The sequence below is a fragment of the Arachis hypogaea genome, chromosome 1 (assembly GCF_003086295.3).
Source record: "Arachis hypogaea cultivar Tifrunner chromosome 1, arahy.Tifrunner.gnm2.J5K5, whole genome shotgun sequence".
NCBI classification, from domain to species: Eukaryota; Viridiplantae; Streptophyta; class Magnoliopsida; order Fabales; family Fabaceae; genus Arachis; species Arachis hypogaea.
In genome coordinates this window covers 12306384-12325899 of record NC_092036.1, presented here as the reverse complement: position 1 = coordinate 12325899, position 19516 = coordinate 12306384, and positions in this window count along the sequence as shown.

Sequence of the window (19516 nt, the reverse complement as noted above, 5' to 3'; positions counted from 1 at the left end):
TAATCCGTGACACCCTATAGCGGATTACGTGTATTCGTAAACCGCAAAATCTCTATCACGATTTACATAAATTATGAAAAAAATACATTTTAGTTTTATTTTTTATTTTATACATTCTAATAATAAAAAATCTCACATTATTTATTATAATAAATTACCTAACTATTTTTTTTGTCCTTCTAGCATTTCTAAATTTAATTTCATTGCAGTTAGTCTACCAATTTAATGATGATGTCTTTCTTAAAGCAATTCATAATTAATCCAAAGTAAAATCTATAGCTTTCCAAGAGGGGATATACTTTTGTAATTTTGCTTCAACGATTGGGTGCAAAATGTTTGTTAATTATTAAAATAAATTTTATAGTGTAGTGCTTAGGGCAACATGCCTAATAAATGGTAAAGATCTAGCTTAGTGCTTAGGCAACATGCCTAATTAAATAGCTACTATATATATATCATAGCTAGTGCTTAATTCATCATTATTTAATATGCTTATGTAATTAGTGTGTGGATAATCTTGGACTAATTTTAATCACATCCAAGTAATATGACTTTCATTTTAAGTGTTTGTTTGATCACCATTAAATTGATAAAAATAAATTTTTTAATAAAAAAGATTTTTTTTATTTTTTAATATGTTTGACAAATTTTTAATAATAAAAATAAAAATACTAAAAAAACATTTTTTTAAAATTATAATTTATATTTTTTTAAAATATTTTTTTTAAAAAAATATTTTTTATATAATAATTAAATAAAAAACATTTTTATCTTATTTTAATTTATTTAAACATAATTAATAAATAAAAAAATTTTACACAAAATATTTAAATATAAAATTATTTTTATATTTATAAAAGATCTTTTAAAAAATATTATTTTAAAAAAAATTTTAAAATAACGTACAAACAAATCCTAAACATAATGGCATAGCTAATGGAGAGTAGAATTTTAAGGTATATTATTGTTGGTGATCAGAATACATACGATATTGAAATTTCGTTACACACGTTTTTGTTTATTAATAGAGAACAACAAGTTGAAACATATAATAATTCAAGTATGAGTCATCAGAATCACACTTACCGATTGAAGTTGGCCAGAATTTATTATACAACAAGTCTTATGTTACATGTTATCATACTTAGTCTTATGTTCTTTTGATGAAATTGTTTCTTTTGAGATTCATAAAAATTAAATTCTAAATTTTTAATTTAAAAAAGTTTTAATATTATGCTATGAACTTATGATATTATTTTTAAAAAACTTTTAAATTAATAAAAAAATATACAAATAATTATATGTCTAACAATAACCGTATATAATTATTATTATGTATAACATCTATATTAATTCTCTTCTTTCTTTTTCACCTTTAATAAAAGAGAATATATAAAATAAAATTATACTATATAACAAACAAGAAATTTTTGGAAGATAATAATTTTTAGTAATTTTGACTATTATTTGATTAATATTAAATATTAAATTGTTTTTAATAAATATATTTTATTAGTTTATGTACGTAAAATTTTAAAAATATAGATATAAACTATAATAACTTATATGTATAAATTCGGATAAACATAAGTATAAATTATATATTTTTTTTGTGTATAATTAAATCTTAAATATTAATAAATAATAATATTTATTAATCATAAGCATTAATAATAAAAAATAATATATACACACACCACGATTTCCTAGTCAATAGTACATAACCTAAACTATAATAATATGAAAGAGGAATGTTAGGCGGTTAGCAAATTTTATGATTTGCAGTCATTAATTAGTTATCATTAATATTTTTAATAATGTAAAATTATATTTAATGGTATAGAATAATTCACATTTTTTTGCTAATTAAGTGCTAACCAAATTTCAATAAAACTACTAACTCCCTACACTTTTTCTAACATGAAATCCACCATCAAAGTCGAAGCAAACTACGCTGTGTGTTAGTTGCATCTTTCATTTTGAATATGTAATTGAATTTGGTTAATTAGCCGTGGATCGTTTTACTTTGTTTTCATATCATTGTATAAATTAATCATCTACTTTATTTTTTTTAAGTAAAAGAACTCAACACAATAAAATATAGAACAATAGAACTAATAACAACGAAATAAATAATAAATCAACCGACCAAGTATTCTAAATATGTCAACTGATTAAGCATGTAGTAAAATACTAAAGCACTCTAACTATACCCTTCCACTTTTACTTCGCTCATTCTAATCTCATCTCTATACACTATTATGAAACAAATTCAAGAAGTTACTTCTATTAGATTTAAGGGCATCTTCAACATCAACCAAATTATCAAAAGTCAATAAAGTCTTGTACGCTCTCATCTTTTGAATTTGGACTCCATACGGCCATTTCTTCTTTGTTATTTCAGTCAACATGTTAAAATCAATGGGAATCGTAGTCCCTCCAACAATACTTCGCTGCGTCCAGTTTAAATTTTTTTTTGCAACTGAAACTTTAATCTTTTTTAATTTGTCCATCTATTTCTGTGTGGATCTTACAATTTCTCTACCTTCTTTGTATTGTCTATGCTACCTGCTCTCATCATCTACGTGAACGATTCACTATTTAATAATTGGTACTCTTCTCGATTTTAAATTTTCAAATCATTTTTATAATGTTATAGTTGTTTGGTTCTACCCACACTGTATTTTTTCACTCCTCTCATTCTCTCACTCTCATGCTAAAAATATTTCACTATTTATATTATTTTTTAAGTGTATCACAAATATCAGAGATTAATGTGAGTAAAGCCTATATCCCTTTATCTTGGACAAGATATTGATGTGAACCCTACATTTTAATAGTGGTATCATTTGGACTGTGGAGATAATCCATATGAGAATGTACATGGACGATAAAATTTCTACTCCCCCTTATTTTATCTAGTGATAATGATGTGCGGCTCGAATTATTATAAATAATATTAAAAAGCAGCACATAATCAACTAATAATATGTATTTTGAAGGTGTAATTTTTAAATTTTCATATATATATTTTGCTTATCATGGACTAGATTTTTGTGTTAGGAAATTATTTAATTTTTTAATTAATTTATTTATAGATAATACATATATTAATTATAATCATAAATTATGTTATTTTAAATTAAAGATCTGTTAGTCACCAAAAAAAATTAAAGATCTGTTATGCATACAAGTCTTATGATATATAAGTCTATACAAGTTAGCTCAAGTTTAACAAAAATAACACTCAATATAGAGAACACGAAAACACGTAGCGAAATGAGAAACGGTTCTTTTCTAATATTTGTATTTCACATTCTTCCTCCTCCTCCTTTTCTTTCTTCTTCTTTTTCTCCTTCTTCTTTGCATTCCTCCTCCTCCTCCTCTTTCTATTGATTTTGCAGCATTACGTATTTTTTTCTTTTTTGTTTGATTTTTTCTCTCAAGAAGAATCATAAGAAACGAAATAAGAAGAAGAAGAAGAAGAAGAAGTACCAGAAGATGAGGAGGAGGAAGAGGAAGATTTTTTAATTATGCAGAACTTATCAGAATAAAAATACACCGAAATTTCTTAACAATACATAGAAATTTCTTAGTTTTTACACCGAAATTTTGCTACAAATACACAGAAATATTTTTTTTAGTGTTGCATTTTTTCTTATTCTTTTTTCTTATTCTTTTTTCTTATTTCTTTCTTATTTCATCCTCTTCCAAGTAATGTTGCAGCATTATGTATTTTTTCTTCTTCTTTGTTTGATTTTTTTTGTTTTTATTCTTGTTAAGAGAGTAAAACAAGAAGAAAATTTGAGAAGGTAAAACAAGAAGGAAAAGATGAATAAAAAAAGGATGATGATGATGAAAAAAAGAAGAAGAAACAGCAGAAGATGAGGAGGAGGAAGAGGAAAAGTTCTGAATTATATATGTAGAATTTATTAGAATAAAAATACACCAAAAATTTTTTAAAATATACCGAAAGATTTCTAAACTACACCTAAGTTATGGAAACAATTCAATAGGCAAGAATTGAATACGAAAGGAACACAAAAGAGATAAGAAGAATCCTACCAATCCGTTAAAAGCAAAGACAATTTTCAGAGTCTTCAAAAAATCTTACGGAAATGCAGACAAAAAATAGCCTGCCTAGCAAAAAGATTTTTTCACAAAAACAAAGAGGTTTCCTAAAAACCTTACACAAAACACAACAAAGTATGCACAAGCAAGACAGTTCATAAAAAAATCCTTATCCAAAAAAAGGTCAAACAAACAACTTTTTTGTTAATGGCCAAAAAGTAAAAAAAGTCAAGAACTACCACCACAAACAACAAAAAGATAAATTGTTCAAAAGGGCTCGTAAGCCGGGCCTCAAATAGCTGAAATTAATTAGAAGAATGATTGGAATCACCAATAGGATGGGAGCTCGGATCTGCAGCAAGAGTTGGAAGGGTCGGAGCGGTCTCTTTGGCAGCGGAAGTCAGAGCTTCTGAAGAACTCGGCAGGTATCCCTCCTGTTGCTCCTCATAAGGAGGAGACTCAATAAGCCTTTGCCCGCGAGTCTTCAACTCGGAATCTGTCTCGGGACGAGGAGGGGAGACAATAGCTCCATCAATAACGATCTTGTCGGGATGGATGGGAGAAAGGTCCAAGTCAGGAGCAATAACTCTGACCTGTTCCTTAAATATTCTCCAAGCCTCCTCCGAGCTCTTCGCTACGGAATCCTCCAAGTCTTGATAGGCCTCCTGGTTCAACTCCAGCTGCTTCTAACAGTCAATATTCTCATTGAAGAGCCTGACGTAATTCTACTCTGCCTTCTCCTTCAGGCCCATCGCCATGGCACACTGACCCATAAGGTTCTTCTCCCTCTCCTGAAGCTGGGTCAACTCCTCCTTCATCCAAGCAACCTCCCCCTGAAGCTGCTTCTCCTCTTCTTGATAAAGAACAACCCTCCCTTAAAGTTCTTCTACAGTTTTTTGGGAAGAGCCCAAAGAACTCAAAGGAGTTTTGTCCAGAATATCAAGAAGAGCGGTGCAGATCCCAGCAGTCCAAACCCCCCCTCCGCGTGAATCATAATTTGAAGATGATTTCAAAGGGAGGCATCATCCATACCGATTTGGCTATGAGAAAAGATGTTCTTTCGAATGAATTTAGGACCATCAAAGTTGGCCTCCTCAGAAGGAGAAGAGCTAGACTTCGAGGTCTTGCGTTTCTTTTTTTCAAGTTCGGAAGGAGGTCGGACTGGGGGGATAGGAGGAGGAAGAGAAAAAGCAGAGGTAGAGATTACCAAGATCGGATGAGAGGTGGTCCCCGAGTCATGAGGAGGAGGAGGAGCACCTGTAGTCTCGACTTTGGCAGCGTCAGCTCGGGCCCGAGCCTTCCTCTTGGTTTCCTGAACCTTCTGATAAGCAGCACTAGATCCACTCTTCACCATTTCTGAAAGAAATAAATAAAAAGCAATCAGTTCACAAATTAGAAAACATCACAAGTCAGAATCTTCAGAAGAAACTACAAAAAAAGCTACCTAGTTGGGTCCGTACAAAACTCGGAGAACCCAGAAGAAACTTCTTAGTATCCAGGTTAGGGGCTATCCCCCAGGCTTCTCAGAAAAACCCCACTATGGCCTCCTCAACCTCATCCAAGTCATCCAGGCCATACTTCTCAACAGGGGAGGCCTCCACCCAATAAAGAGGAAATTGGAGATGATCGTTCTCATCAAGGAAAAAGGGATGGTGATCCTCTATAGCTTTTGAAGAAAAAGTTTTTAAAATCATGGAAGGATTCGTCAAAAATAGAAAATACTTTCTGACCCTAAATGGCCGGAAAGATACCCACTGTTGTTTATTATTTTGAGCACTAAATGGATTGATCAGATGAAAAAGATAGAAAAAGATCTTTAAAGAAGTCGGAAATTCTAGCTCTCAGCTGACAAGTTGGTAAATTTTCATAAAACCCCAAGAGTTGGGGTGGAGTTGGGTAGGAGTAACTCGGCAATGAGTGACGATTGGATTTTTGACGGTTTAGAATTTCACTAATGAAATCTCGTTGTAAAGTATAGTTTCTAAACCAAACAATAATCCTTTCATACAAAAAGTTGTTTGTCACTAGTACAAACCCCTAGAATTTATAAACCGAAGTATTGGACCTCGGGTCGTCTCTCAAAGGACTTGCAGGGTAGTGTTCTTGTTATTGGTTATGGATTTATTTATTTTGGGGTTTTAGATGAGAAAAATGAATAGTAAATGGTAAGAAAACTTTATTAACAAAATGGTCTTGGCAAGATTTGGTTGTCAAGGGTCTTCATCATTATCACTAGCCACAAGTATGGTAGTTGCAAGGATTAATCCCACTTAGTCATCCTTAAATCAATTAACAAAGGAAAGTCAAGTGAGTTATATCAATCCTAGTCCATAAGTCCTAGCTTTCCACTAATTGGATTAATGAAGGCTAGAGTTAATGGCTATCAACTAGCAATCAATTGGACACTAGTGACTCAAGAAATCCTAAGTTACCTTCTCAAGCCAAGAACATAAAATCCTACTCTAACATCCTCTCAAGCATTTCATCAAAACACTTGGAGGGTAATGAAAGAAAGCATTTTTATTTGTAAGAATAAAAGGAATCAACAACCAACAATTACAAAGAATTAACAAAACAACAATCAACAACATCACAATCACATGAATTATCTCAAATTGCATTATTAAAAGGAAACAAAAGAACAAGAATATCTCAATTACAAAACCTAGAGACAAAATAAGAGAAATTACAACAAGAGGATAGGGATAGAAAGAAGAACCAAAGTGTAGCAATCACCACTTGAAGGTAGAAGTAGAAGGAGACTTGAATTAAACCTAGAACTATGAGATCCTAATCTAACCCTAATTCCTAATCCTAGAGAGAAGTGAGAGCTTCTCTCTCTAAAACTAACTCTAACTCCTAAAACTAAGCTAATGATCAAAAGTACCTCAAGTATATTGATTCCCCTTCAATACTTGACTTAAATAGCATCAGAAATGAGTTGGATTGGGCCCACATGGCTCCTAAAACCGCTGGGGACGATTTCATAATAGTGGGCCACGGACAGAATCGGCGCGCGCGCGCAAAGTGCGCGTGCGCGCCCCTGAACGCGAAGCAACATATGGCAAAATTTATATCATTTCGAAGCCCCGGATGTTAGCTTTCCAACCCAACTGGAACCGCATCATTTGGACCTCTGTAGCTCAAGTTATGGTCAATTAAGTGCGAAGAGGTCGGCTTGACAGCTTTCCGGTTCTTTCATTTCTTCATGAGTTCTCCAACTTTACATGCTTTTTCTTCATTCCCTTGATCCAATCTTTGCCTCCTAAATCTGAAATCACTTAACAAACATATCAAGGCATCTAATGGAATCAAGGTAAATTATATTTATCTATTTTAAGACCTAAAAAGCATGTTTTCACTCTTAAGCACAATTAAAGGAGAATATACAAAACCATGCTATTTTATTGAATAAATGTGGGTGAAAGGTGATAAAATCCCTTAAAGTTAATACAAGATAAACCCTACAAATGGGGTTTGTCAATGAGACAACACCCTCATCTCAAAATCAGAAAAAGGCAGAGAAACCCCAGACGGGTGAAGAGGCAATCATACAGAAAGAAAAAGCGAGGGTCAGAATCAGCAACCCTTCCGAATCAAACCCGATCTTCAGGACCTGGGGCTACCAACTCGTATTTTGGTTCATCAACCTCATTGCTACAAATATATGGTGTGTGCGAAGGGCGAAAATATAATCAATATGTACTAAAGGATTTTCCTCCAGTACCATATCATCTACACATCTCGAAAGGGAATCAGGGATATGGGAAGACATTTTTTCCAACAAAAATAAGTATGTATAAAGGTGATAAGACCTACAAAGAAAAATAAAAATAGCTTAAAAAACAAGGCCCCTAAAGACAAAGCAGACCTTCTATACAAAAGCAAAATAAACAAACCATCAGAATGACAAACAGACTTGTGAAGATACTAGCATCTCACATTACGAACGAGGGAATAGTAAAAGCATAAAAACCTCCTCGAACATGCAAAACACACAGAGACAAAGCATAACAAGAAGATAAAGAAAAGACCAATCTTTTTCCGTAGACTTAAGGAGGAGTAGTCACTGCAACGACGAAGCACCCCGAGAAGGAAGACTAAAGGATCTCCTTTTAAAGTGTAAAAGAACAAGAAGAGCAGGCAAGAAAGCTTCGAAGACGAAAGAAAATAGAGAAAAGAGAGAGAAAAGTATTTATAACATGCCAAGGGCACAAGGGTAAACTGACACGATCATTAAAGAAACGCGCCGTTACCAATGTAACTACTCCCACGTGTAAATGTGAAACCCCAACAAGCGTGACGTTTCACTAGACACGGCAGTTAAAATCACGTCGGTTCCAAGCCAAGATCACGTCGGTTCTCTACTTGAACAAACCCGAGTTCAATCAATACTCGGATCCAACTCGTACGCAAAGAGATCGGACTCGAGTAAGGGCACTGTTCATACCCTGGCCCAACACAATGACCTAGGCCCAAGTAAGACAAAAAGGCCCAATCCAAAGGTTGACCTTAACACCCAACCAACCTCTCCAGAAAGAAGTCAGTTTCGACATAGACTCCTCCCCAAAGAGGTCAGGCTCGATAGATAGCTGGCGGGTAACACTTATTCAAATAAGTAACTGTCCCTAAAGTCTCTCTACCCACTTCTAGAAGTAATATCTCAACAACACTAAATTAAAGGGATGGTTATCCACCGTCAGAAGTGGAACTACTCCAATGGTGGTTATTGGATCACCACTATATATACCCTGATACCCCTCAAGTATCTCTAAGTTCCAATATTCTCTAAACCTGCTGAACCCCTTGCTGACTTAGCATCGAAGTGTCTTTGCAGGTACCACCCCCATTCTCCAAACACATAACTCAGACGGCGACTCCCGAACGTGAGCAAATAGAAGACCGCCTTCCATTAACGCTTGGGCCTATCCTTCAAGCCCAATCCACCCATCCCAGGTTACTTAAGTAACAAGATGATTTTTACATTTCTTTCCACTCTAAATCCAAGAAATAAAACGAATAGAAAAAAATATCTAATTTACTAAGATATTAAAATAATGATAGAAGAAGTGAGAAAATTCTGAAATAGGATACCCAAATGGAATTGAGCAATATCAACTTTGGAAGAGAATTTTTGAGCCCAAAACTTTTTAAGTTTAGTAATTCAAATTCATTTGGGATCATTCACTTAATACTCAAATATCTTTGCAAAAGATAAGATTCACCACAGAATTTCTTCTTTAAAAAGAAGGCAATTCAGGAATCAATACAGATAGTAAGAACGAAAATAAAAAATCCAATTTATTAAAAAAAATGCAGCAAAAATAGTAGCACCATTTGTGATTCTTTAAATCAAGTTGTTGTCTAACCACACCAACTGCATGGAATCTATAATCTCGTGTGAAGATTAGGTCATATAATAAGATAAATAGATTTTAGAAGAATTTTGTAATAAACTTATAAGTTTCTAAAGAGGGAGGAAAAGTATCAAATAAGTTGCTGAGAAAATTTTGTGATGAATTCATAATAATAATTAACACTTGACAGAGTTAGAGTTATATACAAAATTATTAAAAATTTTCACATGAGAGAATTTGATATAACCCAACAAAGAAACAACTTCACATTAATGAACAAAATATTTATGGTAAAAATGGAAGTCTTACAATAATGATAATTTCATGGAAAAATTGCATGAAAGGTTGAATACCTAATAGTCTCTAAGAGCTACTTGAGCTATTATAGCTGCATTTGTAAAGCTGATTTTCTCAACATGATCCTCAGTGTAATGACCTTTTCACAACCCTACCATCAATATTATGAAAAAGTTCTAATGCTTCCTACCTACAAATACATAAAAAAATCACTAATTCAATTCAATCAATCCATTAAAAATTTGGATACAATTCAGCTACAAAATTTGTAATATAAATGCAGATAAGATTCACAGAGATAGAGAAGACAAACCACGCACCAACCTTGCAAATAGAATTATAGTCATTGTAGTGCCAAGTGTGACTCCAAGACAACTACATCTTCCAGTGTTGAATGTGATTAAACTTAAACTTGGTTCAGATAAATTCAAATTAGAACTATCCTTCTCTTATACATGCTTTATCATATTAAAAAGATTGAATATGATCCAAAAAGAAGAGGCAGAAAAAGAAGAAAATCCACTGGTAAAACTGAAAAACAAAAGCTACACTTAGATTTCTCACATGCTTGCTAGAATTTTATATGAAATAAGTAATCTTTATGAGTTTCATTCCACAAAACAAAGCATTCATGTTTTTTGTCAAAATTTTGATATCAAATTTCTGACTTAGTAGATAAATAATAATACACATACTGTCAAGCCCCTTCTGACAAGCCCCTAAAAGGTGGAATAGTTTGTAGTAATTACTAATAACCAATTAACACATTATATATTGTGCAGAGCATAATTTTGGGGATCAAAAGGTTACCACTAAAATTATTGCCATAAAACTGTGTCCCAAACAGTTAAAAGAAAAAGAAAACAAAGAATCATTCAATTCAGGTGGTGAACAATATTATGTTCACAAGTTACAACAGCATAGTCTTTCAATACAAACTAAATCAGGTTACTAAGTTACAATATATATCATTATAATGAGAAAAGAAATCAATAAAACTAAATTTGATTCTCAATTCCTTTTTGAAGAAACTTTAGAAGAGGAAAAATGTTCATGACACTCATCACATTCACATGGACTTGACATATATAAGAAATTCTAATGTGCAGGCTGTCTTTACTGTTTGTTTCTTCGTAACACAAAAAAAACACACACACGCCATTATTGGAATAGGAGACAGAGACTCAGTATTATGTTTGTTGAGTTAGAGACTGATGCTTAAATTTCTGTCTCCGTCTTTAAAATTTCAGTATTTCAGTACCTCTAAAAAGTAGGGACACTAAAGACAAAAAATTTTAAAGACGGAGACAGAAATTTTAATTATAATTTGTACCTAAATTATCCCATTCTAATTCAATAATTCCAACATTAACCCTATTGTAAATCAGGGCTTCATTGCTAACCCTCGTAACTCCATCTTCTCATTCTTCTTCAAGGTAATCACTGCAGCTTCTGAAGCACCATTTCAAGAACAGCCACCTCGTCGTCGCTAGCCTAGCCACCGCTAGGTAAGTGATTTGCCATTTTCAAGTTCATCTTCATAGCCCACATGTTCTCATCTCCTCGTTTTCCCCTTCACAGGACAATCGAAGAATAAAGTTGCCGCCTCTTGTAAGAACCGGAATAACCGTTTTAATAAAATAATTTTATACTGTTCGGAAAAGATTTGAAAATATAGAAATGATATTTTGAAAATAAAAAGGTAACTTTTAAATTCAATGGATTTTTCTGAGTGGAAAAATGTATCTTTTGCGAAAATTTTTTATAAAAATGCATACCAGTGCTTAAGCTGGCAGTACTGGCTCTAGTTTATCCAGTACCGCGTATTTTGGAAATAAAGATTTTGAAAAAATTGAATTTATTGTTTTGAAAGGACAAAAATTATTTAAAATCGAAAACCGGGTGCTAATCTTAAAGATTTTGGCTCAAAGTGGGCCAAACAGACCTAAAACGCTAATGGATTGGATCAGACTCAAGTTGGGCCCAAGTCCAACATATATAAGTGCTAATTAATGAGCATTCAGCTTATTTTCACCAAGAAAACAAGAAAGGGGCATTGGTAAGGGAAGAGAGGAGAAGAGGGATTGCTACTATTCATCTCCTCCTTCTTTTGGCCATAACTTTTTATTCAGAGTTTCGATTGACGAGCCGTTTACGCCCACGTGTCGTTCCCACTGAGTCCGTCATTTCTAACTAAGTTTTGTTGGTAGAAAAATCTTTATCTAACTCCAGTGTTCTGCCCTAGTCCAACACTCAAAAATGGCTTTGAATTTTTTAGTTTCTTTGTGTTTTTGGTTGTTTTGGGGTGATCTAGTATTGAAGTATTATTGGATTTTGTCCATAATGCTGATGGGTAAGGCAAGGTTTTACTAAACTCTTGTGTTTAGTTATTTTGTGAACCCTAGGTTTGATGTTGGTATGTTATATGATATTAGATTGAGGTTTGGCGTTTGTTGGAGTGAGCTTGATGGTTTTGGAGCTTTGAGTTTAAGCTTGGTACTTTAAGTTGCGTGGAAATTGGTCAAGGTATGGTTTCGGTTTCCTTTATGTAATATGTAATGTTTTGTGAACCTTAGGCTAGTTGACTTTAAGATAGGATTGAAGGTTTGGGTGTATGTTTAATTGTATGTAATTTTGATGTTTGAAGATAAGTTGTATGGTGGTAATGATGATATGGAGTTTTGGGATGTGGGATATATGACATTATTGATGTTGATTGTTGGTATTTAATGACTATGGAGGTTGATGATAAATGTTGTGATTTATTGTTGTTGATGAGGATTTGTTGATATTGTTGAATATGATTATGATGAGTGGTAATAAATTTTGATGATGATAAATTGATGCTTGGATTGATAAGTGTTGAAGAAGTTGATAAATTGGGATATTAAAGGTTGGATGTTGTATGGTTGAATAATGATGGAATTTATAAGTTTTTCTGTGAATTAGGTTGAATTTAGAGTTGGATGAGGTGAGTATTAAATGGTTTAGATGATTGAATGATTGATATGGTTAAGGAATGTTTGGAATGGATTCTTGAGTGATTTTGGTATTATTGGGTTGTGAATAATTGGTTTTGAATTGAGAGTGTTGGAAAGATTTAGTTTTTAAGATTTTTGAAAAAAATGGATTTTAGGCCAACTTTGGCAGATCATATCTTGAGGTACAGTTTTTGAAATTGATTGAATTTTGTATCAAATTAAAGATAATTCAAAGAGCTTTAAAACGGTATAGATTTCATGGAAATCAAAATTTTGTAGAAAAAGATATGATCATTGGAAATTAGTGCCTAAAATTTGATTTCTATGATGTTACAGAAATTATGAGTTCTGGTTTGTGTCTGCACGCACATTGTTGTGCGCATGCTCTGAATAGGGGTCATGTTTTCACTTATGCGCACGCATATCCTGTGATTTTCAGAAAAACGTGCGTATGCACACTTTGGTGCGCACGCACACACAGCGATATGCATACTGTTGGGAGCGTTCGCACACTCTGGTGTGCACACACCCCCTGTAAAATTTGCAAGTTGTGCGATGCACAGCTAGGGAATGCATTCTGGGGGCGTTCGCACGTATCCGTGCGTGCACACAAAATGAAAAATTTTGCCCTGTGTGCGTACGCACACTTTGAGAAAACTCTTCTGGGAGTGCATACCCCATGCATACACACACTGCCCTGTTTTTCAATAAAACCTTATTTTTAACCGTTTTACCTTCTCGGCGAGCTTGTAAACTTTCATAATGCTTGTTTAAGATCCCTTAGCTTGTTTTTAGGCTTTGAAAGATAGAAAATACCATAAGTGAGTTTAACTGGATATTTTTTTATAATAAGTTAGAAAACGGAGACATAGGTTTCTGGTGTACGGGAGGATGGACTAGTTGGGTATCTGACGGTATACTATATTGATGATGAACTTGTGATATTAAGGATGGGTGATGAGTTTAAGACTTGGAAATGAATGATTATGGTTAATGGAATGGGTATGAATGAAAGTATGCTATGAACAGTGGCCTCTGAGATGGATTATGTGATTGTGATATGCTTTGTTTTTCGTCGTAGGGGATGTGGTAGTCTCCTGCCCACGTTCGGATGTGAGGGTTGAAGTTGGGCTTCCCACTCACACTTTTCACTCATGGAGAAGGTGGTAGGGCACTCATCCCTCGAAATTATTCCTCTCTTGAGTATGCGTTTTCTCTCTGGTTGCAAGGTGGTAGGGCACTATCCCTCGGAATCATGCGGCATCCAGAAGAAAGTGGTAGGGCACTCTCCCTCGGAACATTTTCCTCTGAAAGGAGAAGGTGGTGAGGTACTCATCTCTCAGAATTATTCCTCCCGAGTATGCGCAACAGAGAGACTAATTCGGAAATTGCCGACTGGATTTTGTGTCGGATTTGGCACTATAACCGGCATGTGATGTCACAGTCAATAGGACAAGCATTCATCATATGTATCTCTTATGTGCTTGTTTGCTTTGATTACTTGTAGTTTGCATAAATGTATAATATGCCTACTTGCTTCTTGACTTACTTGTTATACATGAATATTACTTGTGTATTACTTGCTTGTATATACTTGTGATTGTTTGGTGCTGTGGAGGTCAGGTAGGCGGCGGTGATGGGATCACATGGAGGGTAGGTTGGTGAAGGCTGTGGGATACAACAGTATGACTAGTTTCAGTTAGAAATCCCCTAAGTTTAGATAACCCTGTTTATGGTTTATGGTTTAATTTTTTTATTTTGTTAAGCTTGAATATCGTATCAATGTGAAGTTCTAGGATTGCCTTTGGCATCCCAGAACCTTACATCTTATATATTGGGCACTGTTATCATACTGAGAACCTCCGGTTCTCATATCATATTCTGGTGTTATTTTTTAGATGCAGGTCGTAACCCACCTCGATCAGTTGCGAGATGGTAACGAAGCGAAAGATCTCTTATCACCTTTTGTTTTTTGATTATTTCGATGTAGTTACTCTCTCATCCTTTGTATTTATATAACTTTGTTGCCTTAAAGGCTTTATTTCTTAAAACTTTGAGAGATAGGTTGTTGCTGTTTTAAACTTCAAAACTCTGTTGTATTCAAAACTCTTGTTTAAATTAATTATTACCTTGTGTATCCTGTTGCTATCTACAAGATTTTTGTATATATTATGTCATGTTTTGTCCGTGCCTACGCGTTTAGTCATCGTGTGTGAATGCTTCGTGTTTTGTAATTCTGCTTTATGCGACTTTGAGCTTTATTCCTTCATTGGGCTTCTAGTTATATAAATTCTTGGATATATATTATGTATTATAAGCTTTAGAACTGTCGTGGCACTTTGTTATCCTTTACTTTACGGCTAGAGGTAAGACTTAGAGTAACGGGGTGTTACACCTCTCCCCTGTTGCTGTTGACGTCAACCACTAACTCGTCGTCCTAGTTGTTGTAACCTAGGTTAGTTCTATCCAAATGTTGTTTAATTTTCCGATTCTTTTCATTTTTTTGGTTGTACTTTAATCTGTGGATTTGTTTGTGACATAGCAATAAGACTTTTCTCTTCTTCTGATATTCAATTTGATATGTGGATTTAACCATTACTGTTGTGTAATGCTTAAATCAAAATTGTTTGTGTTTGAAAAGTGTATTTGTACTTAGAACCTCTTAAACTTTTGTTTTGTTTAGTTACTTTGATTTGGAGAAATTAAAATTTGAAACGAGACAAGTTACTATTTTACTTGATTTGTCATTATTTTGTTAATGATGTGAAGTAGTTGCACTGAAGTTAAAGAAATTCTTTGCCTAGTGTTGTAATGTAGTTTAGATTTTGTTTCTTTGTTAAAAAAATAGAATAGAATGTCTGATTTATATAATGTTAAAAATGTTGTAATGTAGTTCAGGTAGCTGCTTGATTTATATCAATTTACCTATTTTTTGATGTTATATCTCCTTTCAATTTCTCATGTAAATATGCTTGATATGACTTAGGTGATAATGACGACACAATTGTTTGTCTCAAGTCTCAACCACTTCATATTTTAATTTTTAATGCAACGATAGAAGTACTAATTTTCTATCATTATTCATTAGCTTCTATTCTTTTTTGCCTTTTGGAAGACTTTGATTTGCTTAAAGGAACTAAAAAATTTACGTTCAGTTTATGAAATGAGAGAGATAAATTGATATTATCATTTCTATTGTGTTTCTATTGTATTTCCTGTTTTGATTTCCAATTGAAACTAAAATAAAATTGAGAAGTAAATAAAGTTACATGTGTTTTGATTCCAATTTCTTATTCTTCTTTTTGGTTCTAAGAAGATATAGAGAGTTTGCATGAAGAAGTGCTAGATTAAGTTGAATGTTTATGCATTTTTTAATGTAATGACTTTGCTAGGAGGAAATGGAGCGGTCAGAAATTATTAAGCGATTCGTGTGTTTTTATGAAGAGTTGAGATCCAACCATGAAGATTTGATATTGTTCTTTGTTCTTACGTTATTTGTTTACTTTATGGATACAAGTATTGGCCAACTATCGTTAGACAGAAGAATGAATAGTAGAATTAGATGTGAGGCTTTGGAGCGTATTGTTGGCGAGGGTGATAGGAATTGTATTTGGGAGTTGAGAATGAATACAAATGCATTTGCTAATTTGTGTGAGTTGCTCCAAGTTCAAAGAGGACTTAAAGAGGATAGTCATGTAAGCTTGTCGGAGCAAGTTGCAACTTTCTTAATTATCTTAGCGCATAAAAAATCATAGTCTGCAGGTTAGATTTTGTAGATCCGGAGAAACAGTTAGTAAGTATTTCAATAAGATTTTAAAGGCTGTTATGCATATTCAAAGCATTTTATTTGTCAAGGCTACACCAGTTGAAGAGGATTGTGTTGACCATGGAGAAGGTTTAAGGTAGAGCTTACTCGATTATGTGTATGATTTGTTTTTCAGCCTGAAGGATTTTATATCTAAGTATCATAACTTTCTATGGATTATAGGGTTGCTTGGGAGCATTAGATGGCTTTTATATAGAGGTGAAAATCCCCGAATCTGAAAAGATAAGATATTGAACAAGAAAGGGTAAAATCTGCACCAATGTCTTAGGAGTGTGTAACCGGAAGATGGGATTTGTTTATGTACTCAATGGATGGGAGGGATCGACATCTGACTCACAGATACTTCAAGATGTAATAACTCATCGCAATAGTCTTAAGATACCCCACTGTAATTATGCCATCTTTGGATTTAAGCCTATAAATAGAGCTTGAGTTCATGATAGTTAAGCTTACGTTGTTTGTGTTACTTGTCTATAGGTAATTACTATTTAGTTGATGCTGGTTACACAAATGGTCCGAAGTTTCTAGCACCGTATAAAGGCACTCAATATCATGTTAGAGAGTGGGCCCAAGGAGCACGTGCACTTCGCAATTACCAAGAATATTTTAATAGGGTTCATTCTTCTGCTAGGAATATTATTGAGCGATGCTTCGGTTTGCTCAAGAAGAGATGGACAATCTTAAAAAGCCCTAGCTCTTATCCTCTAAAGACACGAAGTCAAATAAATATTGCTTGTTATTTGCTACAAAACTTTATTCGAAAGAATATGGATATAGATCCGGAGGAGCAAGGTAGCATGTTGGAGGAATTTTCGCCTGATGGAGATGAGGCACAGGACGAAATGATTGATGTGGTTTGAAACACGAACGAGTGGACACACTGGCGTGACAATATAGCAACTAAGATGTATGAAGAGTGGCGAACAATTCGTATGGAGTAGTAATAGCTTAATTTATGTTGTAGCAGAGTAATGAACATTGTAATCGATTAAGCAGTGTTGTAATAGCTGCATTTTAATTGTAAGACTTGTTATGAAAGGAAACATTATAATAGTAACTTTTTATTTGTAATAGCAACTAATTGTTTGTGGTTTAGTATAAAATATTTGTATTTGCTTTATGGAGTGATTTATGGTTTGTGGTTTATTTATGGTTATTTATGTTAATTTTGTTAATTTTGCTTTTAGGGTAAAATGTTTGTGGTTTGTGGTTTATTTATGGTTATTTATGTTAATTTTGTGGTTTAGGATTTATTTATGTTAATTACGAATTCTTGCTTATGGTTATTTATGTTAATTTTATTAGGTGATAATGGACAACAAATGCATATGGAGTGATGAAGAGACTAATGCTTTTGTTGGCTTCATGGAGGAGTTTGTGGTAGATGGTCAGAGGGATGACTATGGTCAATTTAAACCCGGAACATTTGAGAAACTAGCTTTGAAGATGCTGGAGGCCTTCCCTAGGTGTACCCTAACTGCAAAACACTACAAGAATAAGCATAAGCGATTGAAGGAGAAGTATTAGTATGCCGCTGACATGCTTGGATACAGTGGATTTGGCTGAAATCATGAAAAATAATGTGTCGAAGTTGACAGCAAAGATGTCTTTGATACATAGTTGAATGTCAGTGTGATTCCTACTTTTTATTATAGCATATAAGCATTTGGCGCCCTTTAATTATCTTTCTTTTTGTAATTCAGTTATAATTTTCTCAAGACCTGAGGCCGCTTAATTATTTCAAACATTGCAACTAGAGATATAATAATAAAATGCCATAAAAGAAAAGAAAAGAAAAAGAGAATTCAAAGGCAAATGGGGCAAAGACAGTAGTATTTAATTTTCACACAACATCAACACTAGAACCAAGTCAACTTGAGCAGTTTCCTAGCAACCCCGATTCCCCAATTTTATTGTATTAAGGACTACAAAAGGTCACAGGTTCATGTGAAGATGCAAACAAATTAGCAGACAAAGGCAAATTTCAAAACATGATCTTATTTATCACAGGTTTTTTGTTTCTTACAGGAGGATAGTCTAAAGGCATACTGGTAGCAGAGATAGTTTTAGGAAAATAACCATTTCACTTTTCTAAAATAATTTCAAAATTATAAGTAATTTTGAACTTGGAAAAACAGAAAAAGAGAATCAAACACACGATTACAGTAGGTTCCAAACACACTAGGCTTCGTTCCTTAGCTTCAATATGCAAATAAGCACATAAGAATCGTACCTTCGATAAGTGGACTCCTAGGCTTCTATGTATGCCAGAACATTGGATGCAAATAAATACTCCAAGACTTGAAGACATGATATTCAACCAACCCAGTAGAAGTTTACATTTTTACTCTTTCTGCAGTTGAGAAGAGGCACTAGAAAAGAGCAGAAAGAAAATACAGTAGTGATATCAGATTAAGTTTTCAAGATATGCCAAACCAGATATCAACATTGAACTTCACGAACTTACTGGGTCCATCGAGGGACAAACACCCGAGACAAAAGACATAGCTTCGAGACGGTGGCGATGGTGGCGGCACAAACCCAAAAGCACGCAATCCGCAGCAATGAGATGACCGTCAGAGGCTTCAAGATGCGATTGTGAACCGTTAGAGACAGACGCACCGTCATCGGTCGGCGTTTCTGCCGGCGACGGGGAAGACCGGAAGATTTGGGGAGAGGAGACGAGAAGAGGTATGGAGTGGGTTATGGTTGGAGTGGGTTAGGGCGACATTTCTGAAAAACTTAATTTGGATTTGGGATTAGGGTTGCATACAAAATTTAAGGGTATTTTTGTAAATTTAACAATTTCAGTATCTAGTTTTGATTCAAACCAAACAGCATACTGAGAAATAATCCAATCCTGTACACTTCTACGGCAAACATAATACTAAGACTTTTTTAAGTTTTCATCTCTCAGTCACTGTCTTTCAATCACTATCTCTCAGTCTCTATCTCGCAAACAAACGCTACCTTAGAGTTATTGC